Source organism: Trachinotus anak, unplaced genomic scaffold (assembly GCF_046630095.1).
Source record: "Trachinotus anak isolate AG129_WGS33_773 ecotype Australia unplaced genomic scaffold, CSIRO_AGI_Tana_v1 ptg000002l, whole genome shotgun sequence".
NCBI classification, from domain to species: domain Eukaryota; kingdom Metazoa; phylum Chordata; class Actinopteri; order Carangiformes; family Carangidae; genus Trachinotus; species Trachinotus anak.
In genome coordinates this window covers 14,286,547-14,311,484 of record NW_027273853.1, presented here as the reverse complement: position 1 = coordinate 14,311,484, position 24,938 = coordinate 14,286,547, and the positions used below count along the sequence as shown (strand labels likewise).

Here is a 24,938-nt window from a genome sequence, read left to right as displayed (position 1 = left end):
TATTAGCCCGTTTTATAATTCATGGCCCAGGGCAAGTTGTATATTTATCCAAATTAGCATACATGCTGCTATACAAACACACAAATGCAGCGCACATATTAAAGAGGCCACATTACTTTTATGTGGTGTTCTTGAAGTATTGCTGCTCATCCTTTGAAAACTGATAGACGCTATTTGCGTGTTGCTGTATTTCTTTTCCTTTCAAGAGAATTAAAAACAACGATTAAACCCTAACACTGGTCACGGATCAGTCCGAGGTTCACAAAGAGCAAACTTGATTAGCGAGAGTTTTGTGGTGCTGACTGCGAACCTAAGGTGTGAAGAGGGCTGTGGTGAAGTGAGGAGACTAATCACATGTGTATCACCCCTGAGCACTGTCTCCTCCAAGCTCTGCCACATCATGACACCAGAGAGTCATGTAGCACACGAAGCACAGTCAGGCCCATTAACTAGAGCGGCTAATTATCGGCTCCTACAAGGTCTTCAAGCTCTCAGGCAATGCATGCTCTCATTTCTGATTAAAAACATAAATGCATACAGAAAAAAAAGGATCAATTACAGCGAGGCAGAAAAGATAACAGCCCCGTACCAGAGTAATTAGGCTGGGTGTTTCATCCGAACTGCTTGCTCTGTGATGAAGGTTTAAAGAGTCCAGTGGCAGAAACACCACAACTGTTTGTTTTATTTATGATGCTGCAGTGTCACCCACCGGGGCCCAATTAGCCTGCGACTCATGCCTCGGAAAGCATCTCTCTTTGACAGGAAATGAAAGCTCCACTTGCTTGTGTCCTTCTGCTGACCTGTGGGCTTCAACCTGTTAAGGGGAGACTGGCCAACAGCAGTGACTTGAACTCCTTCCCTCTCTCCTGCCTCCCTCCTCCTGCCTCCTTTTTTTTTTAGGCCATTTGCCAATAGATTTCATATCATTTAACTGTGTCAGCAGAGGATGCTGTGGAGATAATGCGCCAGTTTTGGAAGTATTTAGGCAAGAGATTCACTTCCACACCACTTTCTCCTGGCTGATTTGATTGTGATCCTCTGCGATGTATGGAACAGCCTTCTCAGCGTCTCATACCCACATGAGGGAGCGCCACCATCAGCAATGAGCCTGATTGCAATGTTGGCTTGAGCTTTTACACCAGCTTCAAACCGTTTGTCAAAGTAATTTTCTTAATTACCTGCGATATGCTCTGATTAAAATAGTATTTACCAATTTACATCATATCAGGCAGCACTGGGTTTAAATTGGCTTTCATGGACGTAATACATATGTTTATGACAAGAGAAAGAAATAATGCAGTAAATGATCTAGTCAAGCTTTGATATGGGATTATAAATGCTCTTATATTTTTTAAAGGACATGCTCGTTTTAGTGAGCAGCCTCTCTTTTTAGTTTTAATAATAATAACAACCGTTCTCAAAACTACTGTAATAGCAATCCTTCACACCTTCCTCCTTTCTCCATTAGAACTACACAGTGCTTCATGTGATCCTTGAAACACACACAGACACACACACATCGACAGACATAGTTTATTAGTTTCAATGAAAAAGAATGTCTATGGTCCTTTAAGCAAGCAGCAAGAGACCAATTAGCAAGTATCCCTATTCAATTTCTCCATATCTCTACTTAGTGAGTGTGAGGGAGAGAGAGGTCTGGGGGGAGGAGTTTGAGCAGCACAGACAGGAAGAGAGAAAACAAAGCCATCATCTCCCAGTGCTTGCCCTCCTCTCCCCTCTCCTCTGCAGCTCCAATTACTGCCTTCTCTCCCTGCCATCAGTATGCAGCAGGGCCGCTCCTCTCCTCCACTCGCCCCAGGCCATTGAATACGTTACCTCCGCTATGGGGCTCAGGGCTCAGGGGCACTGTGCCCCCTAACCCCCTGGATAATTTGGGATTCCTGCTTCTGCCTTGGAGAACTGAAAACAAATAAAACACCCAGATAAATAAAAAAATAAGGTTGCCTCACAAATATCCAGAGCTCTACTGATTTATTGATTTGCTCATTCCTCTACTTATTATTTGTAAATCATTACTGATCCACAGCCACCCACACCTCCGTCCTAAACCCACACAAGAGGGATGAGAAAGCAGGCAAAAGTTTTGGGCAGCAGAATTCCATGAAATATACTTTTTTAAAGTTTGATTACTTTCTCCTTCTAACAAAAATTACCGAGGCAAATATTAATAATCACAGACTAGATTTTACAATTATATTATATAATGTTTGTACATATCCAAATTTAAAGTCTATTATTTGAATTATAGTTAAATGTAGATGTATATTTTGCCTTTTATGTTCTCTTTATTCATCTTTGTAAATGAGAAACATCTAAATATTTATTCCCTATTTTTTGCTGACATCGCTTTGTTTCTTATTGAATGAAACTGTCTCAAATCTTATCTTTCTATCTATCTTATTTTTAAAATTCTCCATAACAACATAACACAATCCATCATCTCTGGTTTATGACGAACACCATTCCAAGGTGAAAATAACCATATTCATTTTTTTTACACACCAAATATCTGCACAGTGCACAAGTCTATGAAGCTGTTCAAACTGGACTGCTTTTGGCCTATATCTCTGTCTTTGTCCAAGGTTTGATGTTTAAGATAGCTCACAGCTTCAGACCACACAATTCTTATTTAAGCACTAAAGGTTTCAGGCATATTACAGGTTTGTGTGTTTAAAAAAAAACAAAAAAAAAAAACAAAAAACAAGCACAATATGTTATGGAGAACTTGTCAAACTATAATAGCCACTTAATCTACTCCTCTACATCAATGCTTGTATCAGTATCACAATGCTTGAGTGTAGCTGAATGTGCTGAAAATGCATGCAATCATAAGGTGGAATGAATAACGACACAGTGCTCGAGTGTGGATCTAAAACTGTGAAAGAGTATCTCTGTCTGTCCAGAGCCTTTTATGTTGACAAACACCTACACTGTAGTTCTCATGCAGTGGTCTGTGTCCACAGCTGCCCTTCCCAGCAGATGCATGCTTCACTCTTTTGGGTAGAGCCTCATGACTGACTGAATTGTTTTGGAGATAGGGATAACAATGCAATGCGAAGAAATGGGGTGGAAATGGTGGCGTGAAAAAGGAGATCTTCCACTTCATTGTGCAGCTCGAGGAGGTAACTGAGAGCAAAACCCCTACGTGGGCCGTCCAAATCAGACAGCGCTCCCATCGCACCCAAACTGCTCCATTCTCCTCATAGTGACGTTAATGCCTGTTTAATATGCTTCTCCAGAAACAGTTGGTGTAAAAGATTACTAGATTACTTAATGTAGCGCTGAATCAATTCTCAAATGTGTCTGTCCTTGCTATGCAGAGCAGGAGGGCTGGGGGAACAGAGAGAGACAGTGAGTATGATACAGCCATAGGGGAAATTATGAGACTATTAAGGAGACATTGTTGTTACTCTTGGCTTCTTACAGGATTTTTGTCAGTGGATGTTTCTCCATTTTAATAGTTAGCAGCAACTGGTCAGGCGATGTTAAATCTGCTGGCCACATGATTTAAAATTGTGATATTGTCAAATAATGTGTTCACAAATTCAACCATGATGTAATGTTAGATGAGGTAATCCACTTACAGTGATTAAGAGGCCCTGTTTTCTTCTTTCTTCCATCACAGTGCACCAGCAGATCCCAGTCTCAACTTCAAGGCTTGTAATGAAGCACAAAACAAATGTCTACATTTAAAACAAACCACATACAAGGCAGAATTAGACAAGCTCATAAAGTATCATCTGCCTAAATGCCTTATGACAATGTAAGATTAATGACAGTCCATTCAGTGCGAGGCAGCAGAGGTAGAAGAGGCACCTGCTCCTCAAAGGCCAGCTCTAATCATTCTCATCTGGACTCCCTGCTGACATACTAACCTGCTGTTCCTAGGGAAAGGAGATCTGCCTCCCAGATCCTCAAACACTTTCCTGGGCCCACCGTATTACTTTCCTAATTCAGCCCAGATGTGATGTCCCCACACTGCCATCCTGTTTTTTCCCCCCACTCTGCTTCATTTCATTCCCACCTGCTAGGTGACCTGGGGACCCAAGGCCCAGACTCTCATTTGGTTTGCCTCTCTCAAAGTAAAGTCCTGTTCTTTGAATTGCAGCAATCTTTTTTTTTTTTTTTTGCCTCAGCCTGTAGGGTCTGTGGTGAAGCCTGCGTACCATAGAGAGCAGAGGAATTTTCCTGCTGTCACATCCTCACATGCCTTTTGTTGTCTTAATGAGAATCCCCTTGTTCATTGCAGAGCGGTCAGCCTTCAGTGCTGATGGGTAACGACTGGTAACACTTACAGTACTGACTCCATGCACGTTGTCACAAACATCACTTCTTCCTCATCACTTTATCTCATGAATATGCCAGTGTAACCGAAGCATTATGGTCCATTTTACTCTTCCTCTTGTTGTCATACAGACAGCTGATGACCTTGCATATTTTGCACCTCTAACAATAAAAATATCGCATTTTGCCCTTAAAAGACTCTGGATTTAAATTACAAATTATCAAAGCAATGTTATTGTTGGGTGATGAACACCACTGGTTAGCACTGACTGCCTGAAAGATCTCTACGTTAATTGGATTGCTTGGCTTCCCCGAGCTGATGGACATGCTTGTCTCTCAGGACCACTGAGTGTCTGTCTCCACTGGATGGGCCCCAGTAAATAATCTCTCTCTCCTAAACGCTTACCATTAATTGTGTTTTTTTTTTTTTTCTTCTTCTCCTTGTTGAGATGTAGTTGGGGGGGTGGGTGGGGTGGGGGTTGGGTAGGGGGATAATTAAGACAATGCCTCTCTGCGCTTCACTTTGGAGCGGGGATCCCACCAGGGCTGAGGCAGGTGCCTCTTACTGGAAGAGACTTACTGACAAGGCCTGCCAATCAAGCCAGTAGAGCTCTCCATTTCTTGAGCTCTTAGGCACTCTATTCCCTTTAGTCCGTTTATTCCAAACACAGTTTTAAAATGCTGGGGATTAAGCAGGTAGCAAAACAGGCCCAGTCTGTCAGAGGAAATCAGTGTTCCCCAGACTATGTGTGCATTGTCTGTCTCAGCCCATCTACAGCTGCATTCATGGTGGAAGGTTTTATTTTACCATTGATTAGAGAGTTTAGACTTTAGAAGCTGAATTGTTACAACAAAATAAAAGAAGAGCAACAAAGTCTTTGTGCTTTATAAAATGCTACTGGGAATACCAATGTCATATAGCAATACAATGTCTTTATATTATATTTATTTTCAGTGCCTTTGCCCATTATAAAGGTTGTTAAGGGAGGAGCAGCAAACAAACTCCTTGATTGTAGTCACCTAATGGCAAACATCATATCTCTTGTTTCTCTATTTTTCTTAATTTCTGCATTTGCATGAAAAATAGCAGAATTATACAGAACTATACGGACTTAAGGAAGACAGAAGGAAGTTCCTTTTTGTTATTCTTACACATGACCTGGAGGGCATTGTCAAACTGTGAAGAGCTGTATGGATGAAGCATATAGTATAATAATATAATCAAGGCAAAAATGTAATGCTACTGGGGGAAAATAGAAAAACAAAGGATGAAAAAAAAAAAACGTATCTCTTTAAACTTGCTCCTCATCTAGTAGACAGACTGGAGAGAAGTGCCAGCAGCTATTCACGACGGAGCGGCAAAGCAGGTCATAGAGTCACGGCCACTAAGAGCCGCTGTGCTATAGAGTGCCACTGACAGGCTTGTACAAGGCCAGGGCCTCATCTGGCTGCAGTGCCAAAATTTAGGAGCTGAATATGGTCTACTGTTGAGACATAGAAAAGATATCCTTGCACAAATAAAAAAGAATGTCCATGTCTATCCAGAATATCCGCACTTAGCTGGAAATAAATAAATAACGGTTTCTTAAAAGAAAGGAAACATCCCAGTGAATTAAAGTTTCAAATCAGAAATACTTGACTCTCATAGACTTGGGTGGATCCTCATGTAACATGTTTTGAGTTTTAGTTTTGAAAAATGGACAGGCACGCGCTTTGTGCTAAATGTGATATGGGAGGTAAGTGAATGTGAGAGTGGGTCCGAATTCCCCAGCAACCATAGCCACTCGTCACACACACACAGACAGGAAATGGACAGCCACTTTGGAGAAATTCAATTCAGTTGTCGTCCACTGTGAAAAAGATTGAATCATGTAGACATTTGAGGTGATTTAATGGTGTTAACATACGCACAGTGGAGCTCCATGACTGAAGCTGCACAGGCTTTGGATTATTGAGTTCAGTGTAAAATCAGTCACTTCTCCAGAGTCCATTTGACTGGGAGAAATGGATGGACATTAGCAGGAATTCTGAAAGTGATCCATTTTTTTTTTTTTTTTTTTTTGATAAACTACAGATGGATTTCGCCTCGGGCACTGTTGTAACAGCCCCATGAAATGTACTGGATCTCTGCTCTAAGTTTGTTTTTCCTCAAATGCATTTTGGTAACATCAGATTTCTTTTTAACTTTTAATGCAAGTTCTGACATTTAAGTGAAAATGTTGAAGAAGAGGAGTCTGAAAGACATGTTGGGGGTTGGGCTGGAGGGTTTGAAGCTGCTTTTGTCTTTCCTTCAAACAGAGAGCCAGAAGGTCTGGTTCATCACTGAGTCAGGCCAATGAACTGGTAATTGTTATCTGTGTGAGTAACCATTTGTTTAGTCAGAACTCTGTGTAGTTCTCTCTGTGAAAGATGGAGATACAGTATAGTATATAGTTTCAGCATAAAAGTCTAAATGCCCCTGCAAAATGCATCTCACTACATTGAAATATTGTAAATCGTGATATTAATGATATAAATGTTATTATATACACTATATTTTTATGCTATGCTATGGTACATGCTACACAGCAAGAAAACAGTCAGTGATATCATCCAAAACATGGATGCTGACATTGACATAATACATTTTCTGTTTTCCCCTCCCAACCTTTCTCCCTTTACTATTTTATTTATATTTGCTAGAAAGTATATTAACCAAGGTTCCTTGTCTAAAAGTGTAGATGATAAATTCTTCTTTGATCATTTCACACTCTACTAATATTTGAATAGGCATGTTACAAACAGTAGTTGTAAAGACACAAATATATATTCTTTGGCCCTGCTGACCAGATCAAGTCTTTCAAAGAATGGAAACATTTACCTGGTCAAGTGGTTTGTACCAAGACGGCCTCTAGGGGCTGCTAGCAGGGATTTTCCTCTTGTGCTGAGTCTAAAGCTGCTCATGTATTCACTGTTTATACCATATAGCGTGTAGCTTAAACTGAGAAAAGTATAAACCAGTACCAGGCAATATTCAGTTTATTCTGTTAGCTTCTCCTTGTCACATCATGTATGTCGATTTATATCCAATGCAACATATTACGCTAGTTAGCATTAGTTTTGTGGCAGTTAAAAGTCCATTACTTTTTACAAGTCAATTCAAGTCAAGTTTTATTTATATAATCCTTAATAAGAATCACAAATTTGCCTGAGTGGGCTTTACCTCCTCTCCACTAATGGGGGAGAAAAAGAAAAACACCGGTGTAAATAAACTGTGTCTGATGGAATTGGTGGAACTTGATTCCACTATATAGGATGTCATGTAATCACATCATAGTTTGCAAAACCACTTTCTGTAAACTAATTGAATCCATGTCCATTCAAAAAGAAATTTTCTCCCACAAATCAACCAAAGATAAATATTCTTTTTAAAATGTATTTATTCATTTATTTTATTTAAAAAATGGAATTGAATCTTGTTCATGAAAGATGTAAACTTCTCTAACATCCAAAAGCCTTTCTAAGATCAGGAGAACTAACAAATACTTTCCTTACAGTTCATGTACTGTACTTATACCGTCATTAAGACTCCCACTGAATTTTCCCGAAGGACAAATAGTGTGTTGCAGTGTGCATGTGGCCAGCAGGCTTGACCTTGAGTTTCACTTTGTACACTTGCAATAAATAAATATTATCGAAAGAGAAATGAACTCATTCTCTCCTGTCTCTGCTTGTTATTGTCAGCTTAAGTTTGTCAAGTGTTGAACATTAGCTGTTTTGTCCTCCTCACCAGCAGAGATATGAACAATGTCCGTTTCTTAAGACTTCCTCATCAGCTTCAGAGAGCGTGGGAGTGCTGGTATCTGGAAACAAGCTTTAGCTGACTTTTTTCAGACTACAACAACATCCTCCTCCCTATGCTCCATGCACATGTCCTCTCACTCCATGCATTATAACCCTGATGAGCTGACCACATCCTTGGAACACTTCACAAGATAAATAATTGAACTCTCAATAGCCCTTGATGGACAAAAATTGCTCCTCCAGCTGCCACTTCTTCTTTTGCTTTGTTCTCAAGAGCAACAACAACAAATGGGCCTTTGCAAAATCCCACACTAAGAAAACACATTTCACAATGATAACACATAAGAGCTGGGGTTGCATTACTCTCCTGCTCAGATGATTTGTGCCATTAGAGGTACCCTATGTGTTGTACAAATAGTAATAAAGAAGCCTTCAAAAGAGATATGTGATCTTAAAAGAGTGTTTTATCCCGGCACATGACTGATGTCACTATCATCAGTCATCTGTTACCAGCTAACTTGTCTTTTCAGCAATCAAGAGAGAAGGTACACAAAGGTTTCAGAGGCAGAGATGAGCGCTTTGAACAATAGGTGGCAGTGTGCTACCACAGAAGGCAGCCGCACTGTCTGCAAGTTGTCTGAATCCAGTCTTGGCAGAGGAAGGCTTGAGGCTGTTCTGTGGATTTAATTAGACAGAAACAGATACTCACATGTTCATTTCTCAGCTGCCTCCCATCCATTTCTTTACAGTCTGTTGGGGAAAAACGCTTTATGGTCCAATTGTAACTTTAACTGTGAGCACAGAAAGAACCACACATTCATAGTGAAAAGCCAAGTGTTAAGACCTTGTTTCACACCTCCTAGAGGCAACCATTACAGCAGGTAGAGCTGTCAGAATCACAGGCCATCTGTTAAAATACACAAAAGAGAGGGCAGAGACTTTTTTCCATGGATAAAGAAAGTACTTTTTAAAAGTGTTGAGGTATCTTCCTGGCTGAAGACAACGCCCCATGCTACTCAAACAAAGACGTATAGAAACCTTTGTATATGCAAAGACAGATGAATGATTTGAAGGCACTGGCTCTCTCTTCTTAGGTAAGCTTTTTCATTTAGTATAAAATCTTTTCAACACATATTTTAACTATACATTCATTATAGCCTACTTTTATAACATATTATGTGAGTGTATAATGGTCTGGTTATAGATCACATTAGTTAGAATCAAACCAATCAACACAGTCTTCATCCATGTGAATCAAAGTTTTTTCTCCTTGTGGCACTGGGGTATGCTAACGTCATGTATGCTAACATACATGACAATTGCCAGCGGAGGAACAAAGCATTAAAAAAAAGAGGGGGTATAATTGAATCAGAGGGAAAACATGGCAGTGTTAGTGGCAGAGGGAGGGGGGCAAGGAGCTGGAAGAACAATATTTAGACCAATGGTAGTTGAGAAAATGTCTTGGCCTATACACTAACCTTCACATCCATATTAAAAGCAAGGTGTCACTGCATGCAAATTAGAAGTAGCTGGGTAAAGCACTGTTAATGAACCCAGCCATTGAACTCCATACAGCAGGCTTGTCGTTAGATAGGTGCACCATAAATAGTCCATTTGGCCAAGAGCCAGAGGGAGAGGCTAAGGCAGAGTTACTAGCAGTAGGATAGGGCCTTTATTGTGTTATGACAGACAGAGGGGACGATCAGACAGGATAGAGATATGGGCTTTCCTTTCCAGATTAATTAAAGAAAGGATCAATTAACAGTGATGAAAACCATGGCGGCATACTGACTAGCTGATAGGCCAATCAAACCTTGAAATGCAGAGTAGTTGGCATGTTTTATCTCTCCAAACTTAATTGCAATTTTCCAGAGGGAATGACGTGATCAAAATGGCAGGGTGAAATTAGCTCCACATGAATAAAGTATTTATTTGATGCATTTGTTCTGTGATTTCAGGGCTAAGTCTGTATTGTATTTTATATAGGGAACATTTTCTTTCTTTTTTTTTTTTTTACCGTGCACACAGAAGTTCTCATTTCACAATTTATTCTCCCCCTGCTCACCTTTTATCACGGTAATTGTGAACACGGCTCCATTCCTCAACGTTAGCTTTTGCTGAGTAGCAAAATGCCTTGGCTGAGGACAGTTTGTCCCACACTGCCCAATCATGCCAGATGCATGTGGTTATACAATATGGAGCATTCATGAATTAATTTGCATATTAGGACATGAATTTCATACCCCCTCACCGCTGCTGCTTTCCGGCAGATTCGAGGTAATAATGACCTTACAGCAGGCGAAAAGAACAAAGATGTGATGGCTCACTTGTGGCGGTAAAATGAATGTAGTATGTGCAATGAATTAAAGGAGGGAAAATATGCACACAGGAATGTGATGAGGAGTTTTTAAAAGTAATGTAACAATGACCTTTAATCCAGAAAACAGGTTATATGGACTGGTTGATTTTGTCACAGTGAAGCTCTACTGTACTGTTAAAAGTTGTAAAATACTGCAACAAAGTCAAGTTGCATTGGTGGTCTTCAGAATGTTACCATTTGCTTGTTTTTAATCATTTATCCAGTTATTATAACAATATTAGCTAAGATTAAACACACACACACACATTGCTCATTACCTTGGGAACACAGCCCACCAAAAGCTCATTTCCTGTTGAGGAAGACTGCCTAACCCCGATTGACCCTCAGATATTCCCATTACCACGAGCCAATGTTTAAGGGAAAGCTTATTGAGCTACCTCAGCTGGAACACCCACCACTGATTTATGAGCAGGAGACCACTCTGCTTTTAATGATTATCTGTTTATTCCCCCCCCCCCCCCCCCCCCCACTAATCATATCAGAAACAAGAAAATGATAATTATTATTCAAATGTGCCAGAAAATAAAGGAATCAAAGGGATCACATCATTTGAGTCTCCTGCTTGTTGAGACAAAATGTTAAGTGTAAAAATAAATGTGAGAAAGGAGAATATTTTGAAATTCTCATGGGGAGGGGGGCATTTAGTTTGAAGTTAACTTCTCATTTAATTAAATTTTTATTTTATATTTATGTCTTTTAAAACCTGTTTATGTGCAAGAAGACATAAAAAAAGAGATGTCAATGTACTTGACTCTCCATACAGCCTATGACTAATTAATCTAATCCCTGTCAGTCTTTAAGCAGCATCCCCGTGGAATGAATTCAGTCCACCTATGTTCCTCTGACACCTTTCATTACAAGAACAAGGTCTAAACTGTAGACGGCGTAACCCCTCTGCTTTTTCTGGCGGTGTATGACCATTATGCACAACAAGAATTCTGAGATCTATCCATGTCAGTAATGCTGCTAGATGGAGGAGAAGCTTAAGTGAGTCTGTCATGGTAATTATGGTGGATAGTTGAGGACTATCAGGTCCTCAGCTCGCTCCCTGCCAGTCTGATCTATCCTGGACGTAAAGAGTCTCCTGTGAGCTTGGGGGAAATTGAAAAGATGCACTTATCTACCTAATGGCAATAGCTGAGGCAAATCACATGCATTTTATGGCACGGAATAACTGTATTTGAGGTATAGTATCAGTGTGTGCCCTGTGGCCATATTCTGCTGCTATGTTTGATTATCCAAGAGGCTGTGTCAGAATGTGATTGAATGCTACTGTAACCAGCTGACTGGTTTAGACAAGTGCAATGTCACAGATTTGTCATTCATTTTATAATTTGCTTACTGACAATCCAGCCAGTCTTTGACGGGCAGAGCGTCTGAAAGCAGCAGCCAACATCTCACAGTGCCTATATGAAGCAGGCATGCCTGTTTTTTCTTCTCATCTCGTCTGGTGACAGCTTTCAGAGCGGTATGATGCCTTCTAAACAGAAAACTAACTTTTGCCTATAGTAAGACTGAGATTCACAGATTTTGCATTCGGATTTTAAATGATCAAAAAACTGCCACTGCTGTGTGTATTGTGAGATGTTTTATAATCCACAGTGACAGTGCTGCGGCACATTATCTCAAGTATATAAGTTACTTAAATGAGACAGTGGGACTCGATGAAACCAGAGTAAGGCAGTAAATGTAATGTGTTTGTGAATGGACATCAATGGTGAGGCAGAGCTGTTTTACAGTCATTTATCTGAAAATGGCAACATAATGTAATAACATTTGGGAAGCAACTGTTTTGATTGGGATGGGATACTCTGCCGGGCTGCAGTTACATGCTGAAAACACAATATTAGTGTCCATCATTTGAGGTAACTAGCAGGGTTTCAGTTTCAGGGTTTTTGGGAAATCAAATTAGTCTGCCAGACATCCAATTTGTGTTTTGGTTTAGTCAAATGTGGCTGCTGCATAATATGCTGGAGGCCACAAGATGAGAGGAAAGTGGCTCATTTGTGTTACATAACACAAAAATGTGCTGCTCTTGATGTGAAATGGAAACTTTTATTTCGCTAAGCAAAGAAATGACCTATGCTTGATGTACTAAGGACCTTGTAATCAAAAGGTTCACACACAGCAAGCTGCTCGGCAAATCCGATGTGAATAATACATTTCCATTAAAAAGGCTCATTAAAATAATTGTTGGTCAATAAACTAGTGAGAGTAAAAGTTAGCCTCCAAACGGTCGTCTGGGATTGTCAAGCTTCTGTGGTGAGCACATAGTTCCTCCACAGCTAAATCATATCAGATGGACTATTGACAACATCCTGTCAATAGCTGAGCCCTTGGAGGGTTAGCTATTTGCACATTGACTGATTGACTGTTTCTTAATAGACACATAATTGGTGACAAAGACCTTCCAATGAAGTGTCATTTGCCAGAGCATTTGTGATAATTCACAGCCTGTCCCATTTTCTGTTGGACACAGTCCCAAAGTAGGGGCTGTGATGAGAAACATGAACCACTAGACAGAGTCACACTGACAAGAGAAAATGTACAGTATTTGTGGCATGGTGAAATAGCTCCGCAGTAATCACAAGGAATACAAGACAAACAAACCAGATAGCTGGTATGGAATCTATAGATGGAAACATGGAGGATGCAATATAGAGCATTTCAAACTTTGACCTGATATAACATTATTCATTGGCAGTAATATTACAAGCTATTTCCTCTCATTCCAGACTGTGGACAATGTTGATGGATTGTAATTTTCACATGGCACTTTTGTGTACCTTATTTATCTGCTCTCCTGTCTGACATAACCATCATTGCCTTCATCAGGGAGACTGAGCATTTACAGCTGGCTGTTGTGATTGCAATGTAGTGTAGACATTTAAAGGGGAGGAAGAAGAAGAAAAAAGATAAAAAAAAAAAATGAAAAAAATCACCCCATGATCCTGGAACATTTCATGAAGGCACTGCTTTTCAAACCAGCTGCTTGGAGGATTTTTAACATCTATTAATGCAGAATTACTCCAATTACAAGCCTTCTTTGCACCAAGGCCCCCTTCCGCTGCCTGCGTTAGATAGTGCACACCTCTGGGAGCCAATCACAGCCTTCACAGCCACTGGCAGCAGATGTAAGCAATTTACTTCTGATTTCTTCATATTCAGTGTGAGACGAGCTCCTGGTGACCCACGACCCTGGAGCCTGCAGGATTCTAACCCTATCAAATTAAAGCTCTCTGCTCACTTATTCCCTAGCGCTCCTCTGGTGCTAAGCAGCCATCTCGCTGCATAGCAACGCCGGTCGGGCGTGCTCGCTCATACGCCCTGCCTCATCAGCTGCTATTAGGGAAAATATACAGTGCTCTAATTGGATGAGATTCAGCTAAGGAAGTGCAGTTAAAGGTCATTTTCCACCGTGTGCCTCCTGCTCTTCAGAATAATTTCTGTGTCCTCCGTCTTTGGGAGCTGTTAAACAATAGGGCCAAAGTTACAATCCTTTCTCTCTTTTCCTGACAGTCTGCCACAGGCCGTGATGAGCAGCGAGTCCTATGAATCATGTAAACAACATGGCCAGGCCCTGACTGATATGCTCTGTGTCAACTGCACATCTCCTCTACTGTCTTCCTTCAAAGTGTCCCGGTGCCTCTGTCGTAACCTTGTTGTTAGCCAATTTCATAAAAGGTTAGAAAAGACCACCTACCATTCTAATTAGTAGTCATTTTGCTGTATTTTCTCTCCATGGTGTCAATTTCAAAGGCTGCGTAGCCATGTGATATCTCTAACAATAGATATAGGAATAGCAGAAGAAATGAACAAACATACACAGTATGTTTTCTTTGAGCTAATATGATGGTCAAGGAGATGAGATGGTCAATTATAGCAATAGGTAACTATGACCATAGATGATTTTAAGCCTATAGAAAGTATTCAGCTGTAATAGTAGTAGAAGCAAAGAACTATTACTGGAGCTGAAACATATCATCAAGATCATTCAAGTTCTAAGTATGTACAGACAATGGCTGGCATACCTGCTCATCAGGAATGCTGACTAACATTAAAACATCCTGTAAAGGCTGTTTTAATAACCGTGTGTTAGTCAGTGATTAGTGTTAGCATTATTGCTTATAGCCTAAAATTAACATTCAGTCCGTACTGTGAAGACTGGTTAAAGTGTCAAATATTGTTAAAACATGGAGGGCCACAAGAGTCTGTTGTTGGCTCACAGTTGGTGTTACTTACTATCAAATGAGATCATAGGACCCTGAAGGATTCCTGAGGCTGATATAAACAGCTTTGTAATGATCACCTGTTATGTTGTTTAAATGCACATCAGCTGTTTTATGTTACAGTACGTACTGCAAATCCCACTAAGATCCATGATCCTCTTTAGTCACGGGCCACTTCATAAATAAATGATTTTCTCCACTGAGGGCATTGTGGCTCCAGTTTAGTTCAGTTCTCTTGCCTGTGATGCAATAATGATGAATGCAGACCTCCAGCACTCTCACTGAGTGCTCTAATGTATACAGACTATACAGTTGTTTGATTCTTAATTTGAGTAATTAATGTTTTTAAAAGAGAGAATATTGCAAAACATACAAACATGTTTATAATTTGTTTTCTTCTCCTCAGAGATATTAATGATTAAATAATCATAAAACCCATCCAACTAATCACTTATCAAAATAATATATTTCTTCAACTCTAATTCTGTGATTAGTAATCTATAGTATATAGCTAATCCATTTTACACAAACAAGATTGTTCATACATCAAATCACAAAGTGATTTCAGTAAATTCTAAACAAAACCCTTGATAAAACTGTAACTGATTATTCTGTCTTCTTTTTTTTAATGAAAAACTACCTCCTTAAAAATGTTTTCATATATTGTAAATATAAGTTTGTGTTCCACATTGTTTCAACTATAACATCCTCTTTCTCAGATCTGTGTAACAGCCCCACCAGTATAAACTCCTTCAAATTTAACCAAGGTGGATGCATTAGGGGAGTTGCCATTTCTATTAAAATTCACTTATTTTTTTCATGGCTACAACACACTACATACATCATACGTGTATATATAGAGTATCTGTGCCACTCTCCTTCTGACTAAACATATGCTAAATGTGTTGTTTTCGGTCCCTAGCACAGTTGGCTCCGGGCTGTGCTAAAGCCTGGTTAGCTTCCTTAGAGTAAACGCTGCAGTTTTGTGTGGATTCACAGTAGTAGGGGATTTCAGAGGCTCCCTGTCTGCCAATTTTACAGCTGGAAGGGCAAAGGCCTTTTGAGCTCCACTGGAAAACTGAGAGACATTCAACGAATGAGAGGGCTGGGCCCTGAGTCCCACAGCTTCTCCCACCTTTTGTCCTGCCTGAAAGGCCTCACTGCCTGAAACGCATCACTTGACGCCCAGTGTTTGCTGTTGGGAAACCTGATTAAAGGAGGCGAGACGTACACATACACAGCCTAAGCCTATCAATGACTCTCACAACCCCCCAAGATACTGTATTTGTCCTTGCAGCTTGGGTGCTCAGAGTGAATGCTGCCGTCCATTGATCTTTGTCTGATAAAGCCGCTGGCGTGGTGTGCATGGTGCCTTATGGGTTTCATTCCACTCAGGCGAGTCCATTTCAGTGAGCTGTGGTTGAGCTAATGTGGGACACGCTGCGCCAGTCACGGCCTTTGGGATTTGGTCTAAGTGCTATGCGTTGTGATGCTTTGCTCTGAAATTCTCGAGCACAGGCAGCCTTGAAAGTCTTTTACACTTCTTTAACAATCCCTCTGAGTTTCTCTAGAACATCTAGGTGAGTGACAACCAGGCTAAAGTCAATAGAGGATTGATTAGAGGATGTAATATATTTAGCAACAGTTTTATTACTGTTTAAATAATTTACCTTACAATTGCTTTTAAAAATCACACAGTATCTTGGCATTAAAAAATATCTGTCCATCCACAAGGTACTTGTGTCTCTTTAAAAGAATGCCGTCTGATTGCTGAGCAAACACTCCTGTCGAAGACATCTGACAGATGCTCTTTGAGTTCTATTGGCTTAGATCCTGCTGCCTGTCACCTTTCACATCTCAATGGGCCCAGAGGTGACCTCTCTGTTGCCTTGGAGCTCCATACGTTATTGGCCCTAACACAATCAAATGCACGTTCAGCATTTGGGGGTCGAAGCAGTGGCAGTCACTAAGGTGCCCTCACGCACAGAGAGGGCCAGCTCCTGTGACCTCTAGCACCTGAACCATGACCCTCATTTACAAGCAGGTCACCTCTGCAACAACTGCATTTACACAGGGTCAGCTAAGATCTCTGCACACCAAACAGCCCTAAAAAGCAGACAGATCTTAATCATATAGTGTTCCCGAAGCGTGGAGACATGACGACACATCAGCAGCTTAAGAGTGGGGTCACAGCTGGGCCTGGCGTTGACAGAAATACAACACTGCAAGTGGAAAGACTGCACCTTTACTATCAGGAAAAAAAACTCATATACACACTACATTCACACTCATACACATAAGGTCAATTATCATCACAGGTATTGAAGTGAGTATTGTTCTGAGCCTTATATTTTAGGTCACAGGTGTTGCTGTGTGGAGAAGCGAAACAGTGATTCTAATGTTTTTTTGTTTACATTGTAATTACATGAGGAAAAACAGAAGAAAAGAGGAACAATGCCACATGTTTATATTACAACATGAAGAGTCAGGTCAGTTCTGTTTTTCCTCCCATCACGCATTGCTCTTGGGCACAGATTAAGTCTTGATCTTGATATAAACAAATGTAATCTCTGTGACGAAATCTTGTTTTAATCATGGTGTAAGTCAGAGAAACATCACTGCCACTCAAATTGTAACATTGACCTGCAGAGTATGAACACATTTTGTAGAACAATATGTAAATCTGTTTTGTCAGTAACGTGATATAACCATATTTCAGCCATGAACCAGAAGCTTTTATTCTGGATGTGGTGAAGTCTGAAATGTGATGGCACAGAGACATTCATTGTTGATGACTGGTCTGCCTTGGCATACAGCTGCGCTGAAACAGTACCCTTATTGCTGAGACATCTCAATAAAAGTAAAAAAAAGGGGTCCTTTAGCTCTGACCTTCTGGCAGCTCTAAATGGCATAAATAGGAATGACATAATGCACCGTTTTATGGTTAATCGAATTCCCACAGAACAGAGAATCAGGAGAGCAGCTTAACAGTTGACAGATGTAGTCGGATATTGTTCTTCTGCCTCACACCAAGCCATTACTGATGACATTCAAATTCTGTATTTGGTTTACATTGATAAAACGATTCATTATTAACACAGACTGATGTATTACAGTTGTACCTTATAGTTTTAAAAATGAGAATTTATTTCTAGGCTTTGGTAAATCAGCATGAATAGAGAAGGATTTTCATTTGATTCATATTCTATTAATACTCCACATACAGAGAGCTTCACCTGTCATCTGCTACTCTCTCATAACACATTTATAGAGAGACAGACAAAAGGGGAGCGAAAGAAAAGAGGGGGATATGGAGGGAGAGAGAAAGGAAATAAATTGAGAGTGAGGGAGAGAGAGGGAGAGGGAGGTCATAGCGACCGTGTGATGGTCGCTGACACAGGAGTTCAGCCTACGGTCAAGGGAAGCAGTTGAAGATGAAGCAGACACACAGGCAAGGCTCTGTGTGCAGGTGCCCCCTCGCTGCCCCGCTCGCTTTCATCCCCCATCCACTCCCACATTGCCCCGCCAGCCCCGCCTGCTATCCACCAATCAGGGCACAGGGGGGCGGCGGCACAGTGGGGACACATCAAAGCGTTCTCTTGGTGAGAGGCTCAGGGCTGATGCTGGCACAACACAGAGGAGCACAGAAGAAAGCAGGGACGGCCAGTTAGAAAAAAGGAGTCCAAATGGAATGGAAAAAAGGAGTCCAACCAGAACAAAACATTTCATTCTCTTCACAAACCAGCATTATGCCAGCCGTGCATCCAAAAACCCAGGCACATTTTTCTCACTGCCTTGAGCCAATGGCCCCCTTGAGTATGTGAACAAGGGGGATAATTTAATTAAGAAAATCCAATCTTCCAGTTTGAGGGAACAAAGTTAGATTTGAATGAGCGCAATATGTTCCCTCCTTTCTTTTTTCAAATTAAAATTTCATAGCTGAAATCAAAGCGTTACTGAGGTGCCCCCATCTCTATTGAATGTATGCTGTCAGAACAGACGTGAAGATGAGAAAAACTGGTAGTTTTTCTGTGTCCTCGAATCTAATTAAAAATATTTATAACATTTTGCTTCTCTAAGAAGAATGCAATGCTCTGTAGGTGAATAAAATATCAAAAATGTCTTTTCAGTACAGGACAGAAAGAATGCAAGGTTATACCTTATATCTGTGAACTGAAAAAGTGATAAACACTGAATATGAATAAAATTAACAATGTCTAGTCTGTCCAATCTTATTAAGCTATTAAAGTGTAGAATTTTCAAGATGCTCAAACTCATACCAAGACATAATAATGTCTTCTCTCTGATGTATGACCCTTCATGCTCGCTCAAAACTTATAATGACTTTCTTTGTGAAAGCCCTCAGAGCGAGGAGAGCTTTCTAAATGAGAAGCACCCCTACAATAATGCTGAGCAGCCCGCACAGAAGCGCGAGCCTCATAATACGAGTGTGTCAAGTCCCTAAGTGAGTATGATGCACAATCCAGCAAGCTTTTGCATATGTTAAGAAGGATAATAGGTTCCTATGGGAGAAGAGGCTAAGGCCCAAAAGTGAGCATGACTATAAAAGTGCTGTGAAGGGGATGCACACTACATGGAAAAGTGGAGAAGGAGCCACAGTGAACAAACAACACTTTGAATTACGAACTACATCGTGGAAATAAAGCAGCACTTGTACATACAATGCTAGCAGTTTAAAGGTTCAGCATCACCTTCCCTAAGGCACTGTGGGTAATTTGAACAAAATGTCACTCAAAATACAAAGAAAGGGAAAAAGAGAAGAAAGCATGCAGTACCCTTGGTTAAAAGAAGATCTTTTGATTTACTAAATGCTCCCTTTACTCATCTTTTCCCCAATGGAAGCCAAACATGAAGCGCAACATTAAGATCAATACTTAACAAAAACAACAGCAACAAAACAACACCCTTGTGACTCTGCTGGATCGAGCTGCAAGGGAGCGCTGCTGTTGTTACTACCCTCACATTGCTCATGTTCTTAGGCCTGTCAATAACACGAGCAATGCCTCAAATTCCAAAATGTTTGAATTCAACCTTGTCTGCTGAACTATAAGGTAAAAAAATAAATGCATTAAAAAAAAATGGGATCATTGGACACGCAACAGCACCTTGATGACCGGAGGCGCAGGATGAAGATAATCCTTTCATCATCTCCTGCCCTGGGAAGAAACTATCATACTGTATTGACTGATGGCAACCCCTTGTTGATCATTACAGGAGTGAGGACATACAGGTGTGGAAACATGAAGTCTTATTGATGGAAATATCAAAGCCACAGACAGATGCTGTTGACCCTTTCATGATGTCAGCGCTCAGCTCTTGCTGCTGGGCACTGTTTAAGTGATAATATAGACATGGCATCTCAACATAATGAAAACTTATTGATGCCCTGTGCTGCTGTAATGATGAAATTGACTGAATGCACCAAGCTATTATTTGTATTACTGCGCTTGTTTGACATGTGTCAGTGTCCCAGAATAAAAGGGAAGGTTTTATCTGACTGGTGTCAATCACTTTAAAGCACATTATAAACAGTTTGGAGACAGCAGCGGCATACAAGTCTGAACAATGAAAAATGTGGCAGTTGTGACAAATCTCAGGATTTATCACTGAACAATAAAACAGAGCTACTCAGCAGGAAATGGGACACATTGAACACATGTTCCATGGTGTGTGCAATCTCATGTAAAGACCCAGCTGACATTCTGGCAGCATCCTCCTTTCTGTTTTCACTTGCCGTTCTCTGCTCCTGTGCCAGCTTATCCTGTGTGTGGTCTTTGCTGTGACTTGGCACCGTACCTCGGCAGCTCAGATTACCACATTCACATTCGTGTCTTTGAACGACGCTCCGCAGTAGCTTTTTGGGTGGAGAGAGGGCAAATGCAGCGACATGGACAACATGGGCAAGGTCGGATCTGAAAGTGCAGATTTTAGTAAAGTGAGAGGTGTCACCGTGGTGCTGCGGACACGTGGCTCGCCAGCATGTATTTGGGATGACCTTCCCATTGTTCGTGAGCAGAGGCTGCACTGCCCCCGGTCTGGGTTGGGTCTGTGCCCACGGCCAACCTCATCAGACACTCAGCCACTACCTATCCATCTTCCCTCATTGTGCACAGAGGTGACAGCTGGCATTCAGCTGTTTGTAAAAGGCCTTTAAAAAACACGCAGGGCCTCCATACTCGGCTACATTAAAGTAATTAGCTGCCAAGCTAGTAGAAAGCACCCCCCACCAAGTGCCAGCAAGACTGCGGATTGAAGTCGGCATCCTGTTTGACACATCTGGGCAAGGGAGAGTAATGAAAACAGCTGCTTCTGCCCATATGGCATCCAAAGGCTGGCAGCGCGGCGGTGTGCTGTGCCAACCTTAGGCAAATTATCCATCATTAATCCCGGGATCTGACCAGCATACGAGTTGCTGCTAATCAAAACATCTGGGGATGGTGGCAGAAGAAGGGGGGAGGTCTCACTTGAAAGGGACGTATTTTGTGAGTGGAGTCAATGCAAGGCGACTGTTCAACAAAGAGCCCTGGGTAGATTACAGGTGTCTCTGCAGACAGTGCAATAGTGCAAATAAAACACTGGAGATCTTAATAAAGATACAGCACTATTATAGCACTATCTATCTATCTATCTATCTATCTATCTATCTATCTATCTATCTATCTATCTATCTATCTCATGTTTCTCTTGCATTTTCTCTATGATTGATATAGTGCAACCATCAACATGGGGATTTAAAAAGGACCCAACATGACTTTTAAATGTTGTTGTTTTATGAAATCCTTGCACCATAAACATTCACCCAGAAAAATCAATTCCCAGCTATTCTTTGATTAGCTGCAAATTGCCCTCACATTTGTTTCTGCGTTTGTCTATTGTGTGTCCTTTCCGTTCATAGGCTGGCCTGTTCAAAACCAGGCTTCAAATTCCCTCAGAAAGTCAGTGACATTAAAATGTCCTTTGATGTGCCTTCCCCAAGCAGGGAGCACTAACAGTAATAGTGATTCTGTCACTTAATGCTTTTCCGGGGATCAATAGCTCTTAAATGCTAAAGTGGGACAATTAAAAATAAATAGGAGGTTGCTCTAGTCTAAATCAGATTATACATTGCTGCCCCTAGCAGGTCCTCAAAAGCACAGTATGCCTCCTCAGTGAGTCATCTGCACAGCACCCTGGTTTGTGACTGATGCATATGTAAGTGAGGATGAATTGGAAACACACTGCTCGTTTTTTCTTTTCCTAGCAGAGGCTCTGTCAGACAGTCAATACAGTAATTGCAGAGGAAAACAAACCATCTCATTCAAAATATTACATGTTATAAAAGGGCCCGTATACTGTTTACTGAATACGACCAGTATCTAATAAAGATTAATAAAATACAATTAAAATCAGAGAAACCTCCCAAATGGCAAAATAACGACATGACTGAGATTTATATTGGCTTTTGAGGATCCATCCGCCTGAGCCATGGCAGTGAGGTCGCAGGTTGGCTCTGGTTCCCCTGTGGCTGCTGCTGTAATGTCAACTCTGGCAGTAATACAGCTGTAACTGGAGGCAGAGCATGATGGGAACCTGCTCCTGACAGACATGACCAAACCCAACACAATTAGCTAGCGACAGCAGGTGCTGCCTAACTCTGGTGCGTTAACACGTCTCAGGTTTCCTTGTAATGGCCACAAAGTGATCCTAACTTTCAATTAACACATCCCCTGCCTCCACCACCCTGGCCAGCTACTCATTTCCACATCCCCGCCATTAGCTGCGTGGGAAGCACTGCTTTGTGCCAAAGCAGTGCTGTCGAGCTCTGTGCATGCTGACTGTGAGAGGCAACAGTTTTCACAAACAAAGACACTCATCTCCTCACAGTTTCTTTCTTTCTTCCTCTCTCTCTCTCTCACACACACTCTCACGCACACACACAACATAAGTTCACAAACACCATTATTCAAAGCTTTAAACAAACACCATTCTTCAGCATTTTACCCCACAGATTTGTAGCAAAAGCCACTAAGGCTTTAAGAGGCGGAATATCAGTCTCTGTCCAGCACAAAGGGGAAGTACTGATGTTGCCACTCCAGACTAAATCAGAATAAATGGCTGGACCCTCCAGGAGAAGACAAAGAGGAGGCAGCACTGCTGGGTGCAAAGTACACATAGTGTAGACACCTTCTCACATGCCGGGAGAGGTTCATCTTCATTCAATAGTGCACCATCCATCATATCATGTGACTCCACAACAAAGGGGCTGAAAACCACACAGCTGTCTGAGAAGCATCTCTGTGACACAATGCCAGGGGAATTACATGGCACAAATGATTGCTCAGGTAAGGAGCGAGTTACTCTCGAACAACAGTCTTGTCTTAAAGTTGCTCTCTGCTCTCCATCAGTGCAGAATGAAGAAGTGTTCAACTCTGTCATTTCAGTCTATTGACCTTTACTGATTCACTGGCAGGCTGTACCTGAAACAACAGACAAGAGGTGAAGGGTTTGGGCCTAACCTACACACCAGCACAAATGGCCAGCCTGGTGAGTGACAAGGCTCTATAAAGTGTCATTTACCTTGTCAGCCAGCAGATACACCATCCATATGGATGGACACACATCCTCTCTAGGTCACACATGCTCTGCGTGCAGACGAAATTGCAAACGACCGTTTGGGACGCAAGTTCACTTTTTCTGACAGATATCGTTTGTCTGTCATCTTCTATGACAATATCATTATCCAGTATATAGCCTGTATTGTAATTAAATTGATTAAAGAAGAAATGATATAATATGGTACCTCAATCTGACTTTGCCTTGTGATGGGCTGGTGTTAAAATCATATTAAATCATGTACAGAGGAGACATGAATAAAATAATCCACCATGCTCGCATTAGAAAAAGTATTCTATCTGACACTTTTACCATACACAACAATGGCTGTATGGTGCATAAAGCATTGAGCCCTGCCTGGTCTCAGAGGTACACTACCCAGTAGCACTTGTCATGCTGGCTCTATCACAGTTATGACCTTGTTTGAGGGGCAATGAGAGTCGTCAGGAGCTCCCTTAACTTCCCAGGGACTCAGTAAAAATGACAGGTCCCAGCAGAGACTGAATAAACATGTGTTTTAGTGAAAGTTGTGTGTAATTTGCTCTTTGCCATCTTAACTGTAGTTATTACTATTTTAAATGGATACATCTGTCTATGTGAAGTCTTTCATTACCTCCACTCATTACCAGCACATCACAGTGCTCCCCAAGGACACGCCTTTTACGTGCTCATCCGCTGAAATCCACTTTAATGTTCTGTATGTGACGCTAGTCTCAAAACAAATTTGTCTGAGGCAATTAAAAAGTATCACCTTGCAAACAGCCCATCCTAAATGATATGTTTTACATCAGCTTTTCTCCCACTGTCGGGAAAACATGTGCGGCTCCACATGTTTGACCTCACTTTAAACTGTGTATCTGACATGAATAGATTAAAGGCTTACTTTTGATTTCATATGGAAAACATGTGATGCTAAAAACCATGTTTTGATAGTATACATCTATTATTTGTGTATTGTTGTTATGTTACTAGAATTGAGCAAACACAATTTAAAACTGGAGTCATACTGGAATATAAAACTATCCTAACTTGCATCTCAAAGCAATTTTAATTGTGGTGGTCCAGAAACCACCACTCGCATCTGACTAGTCCCAGCCTGGTCATAGGCGAGCATGAACTGATGAAGCCTCTTGAATGAGAGGTGAAACGTTTTCCTAAACAAATAACCAAGTCCAGTTGCTTTCAAATTTAAATTCCTTTGAGATACTATGACCTGGACAAATGAGAATATTCACAGGCCTATCCTAACTTGCAACTTGCCCATTTGAAATCACTTCCAAAGAAATGGTTTAAACAGAATAGTAAAATTCAAGAAATATTAAAAATTGAAATTAAGCTATACCTTGACTGATTCAGAGAATATTTTTGCATTTTTGATGTTGGATTTTATGCTGTCTGTTTATACTGTGTTTTGGCTACACGGAAGCAGTGAAAAAAAAAAGCTATTTGTAAGTTTTACTATTGCTATTGCTGTATGGCAAATGTTGCCATTAACAGCTGTTTGCTTACCTGTATAGAAAAAATGTTGTGAGTTCAGCATCAAACTTCATTCCTTTCTTGCCAAGAGCCTTTTCTGATGATGGAAAGCAATGCTCTGGTTTTGCTTCTGTTCCTGTCATTTCTTTTCT

At 40.9% G+C, this 24,938-nt stretch overlaps 1 long non-coding RNA gene across 2 annotated transcripts; it reads right to left on the bottom strand.

Annotated features, from left to right (window-relative positions):
* Window positions 1-1,651: 1,651 nt before the first annotated feature.
* LOC139627141 (uncharacterized) lies at window positions 1,652-24,936 on the bottom strand. 2 transcript variants are annotated; one of them, XR_011692505.1, is made up of 5 exons: window positions 24,820-24,936; window positions 3,606-3,678; window positions 3,446-3,512; window positions 2,951-3,351; window positions 1,652-1,920 (listed from the first exon to the last, which is right to left on the bottom strand). It is a non-coding gene; the product is annotated as an uncharacterized lncRNA (long non-coding RNA). The 2 variants fall into 2 exon arrangements; XR_011692504.1 differs by lacking the exon at window positions 24,820-24,936 and adding an exon at window positions 7,166-7,387.
* Window positions 24,937-24,938: the final 2 nt, after the last annotated feature.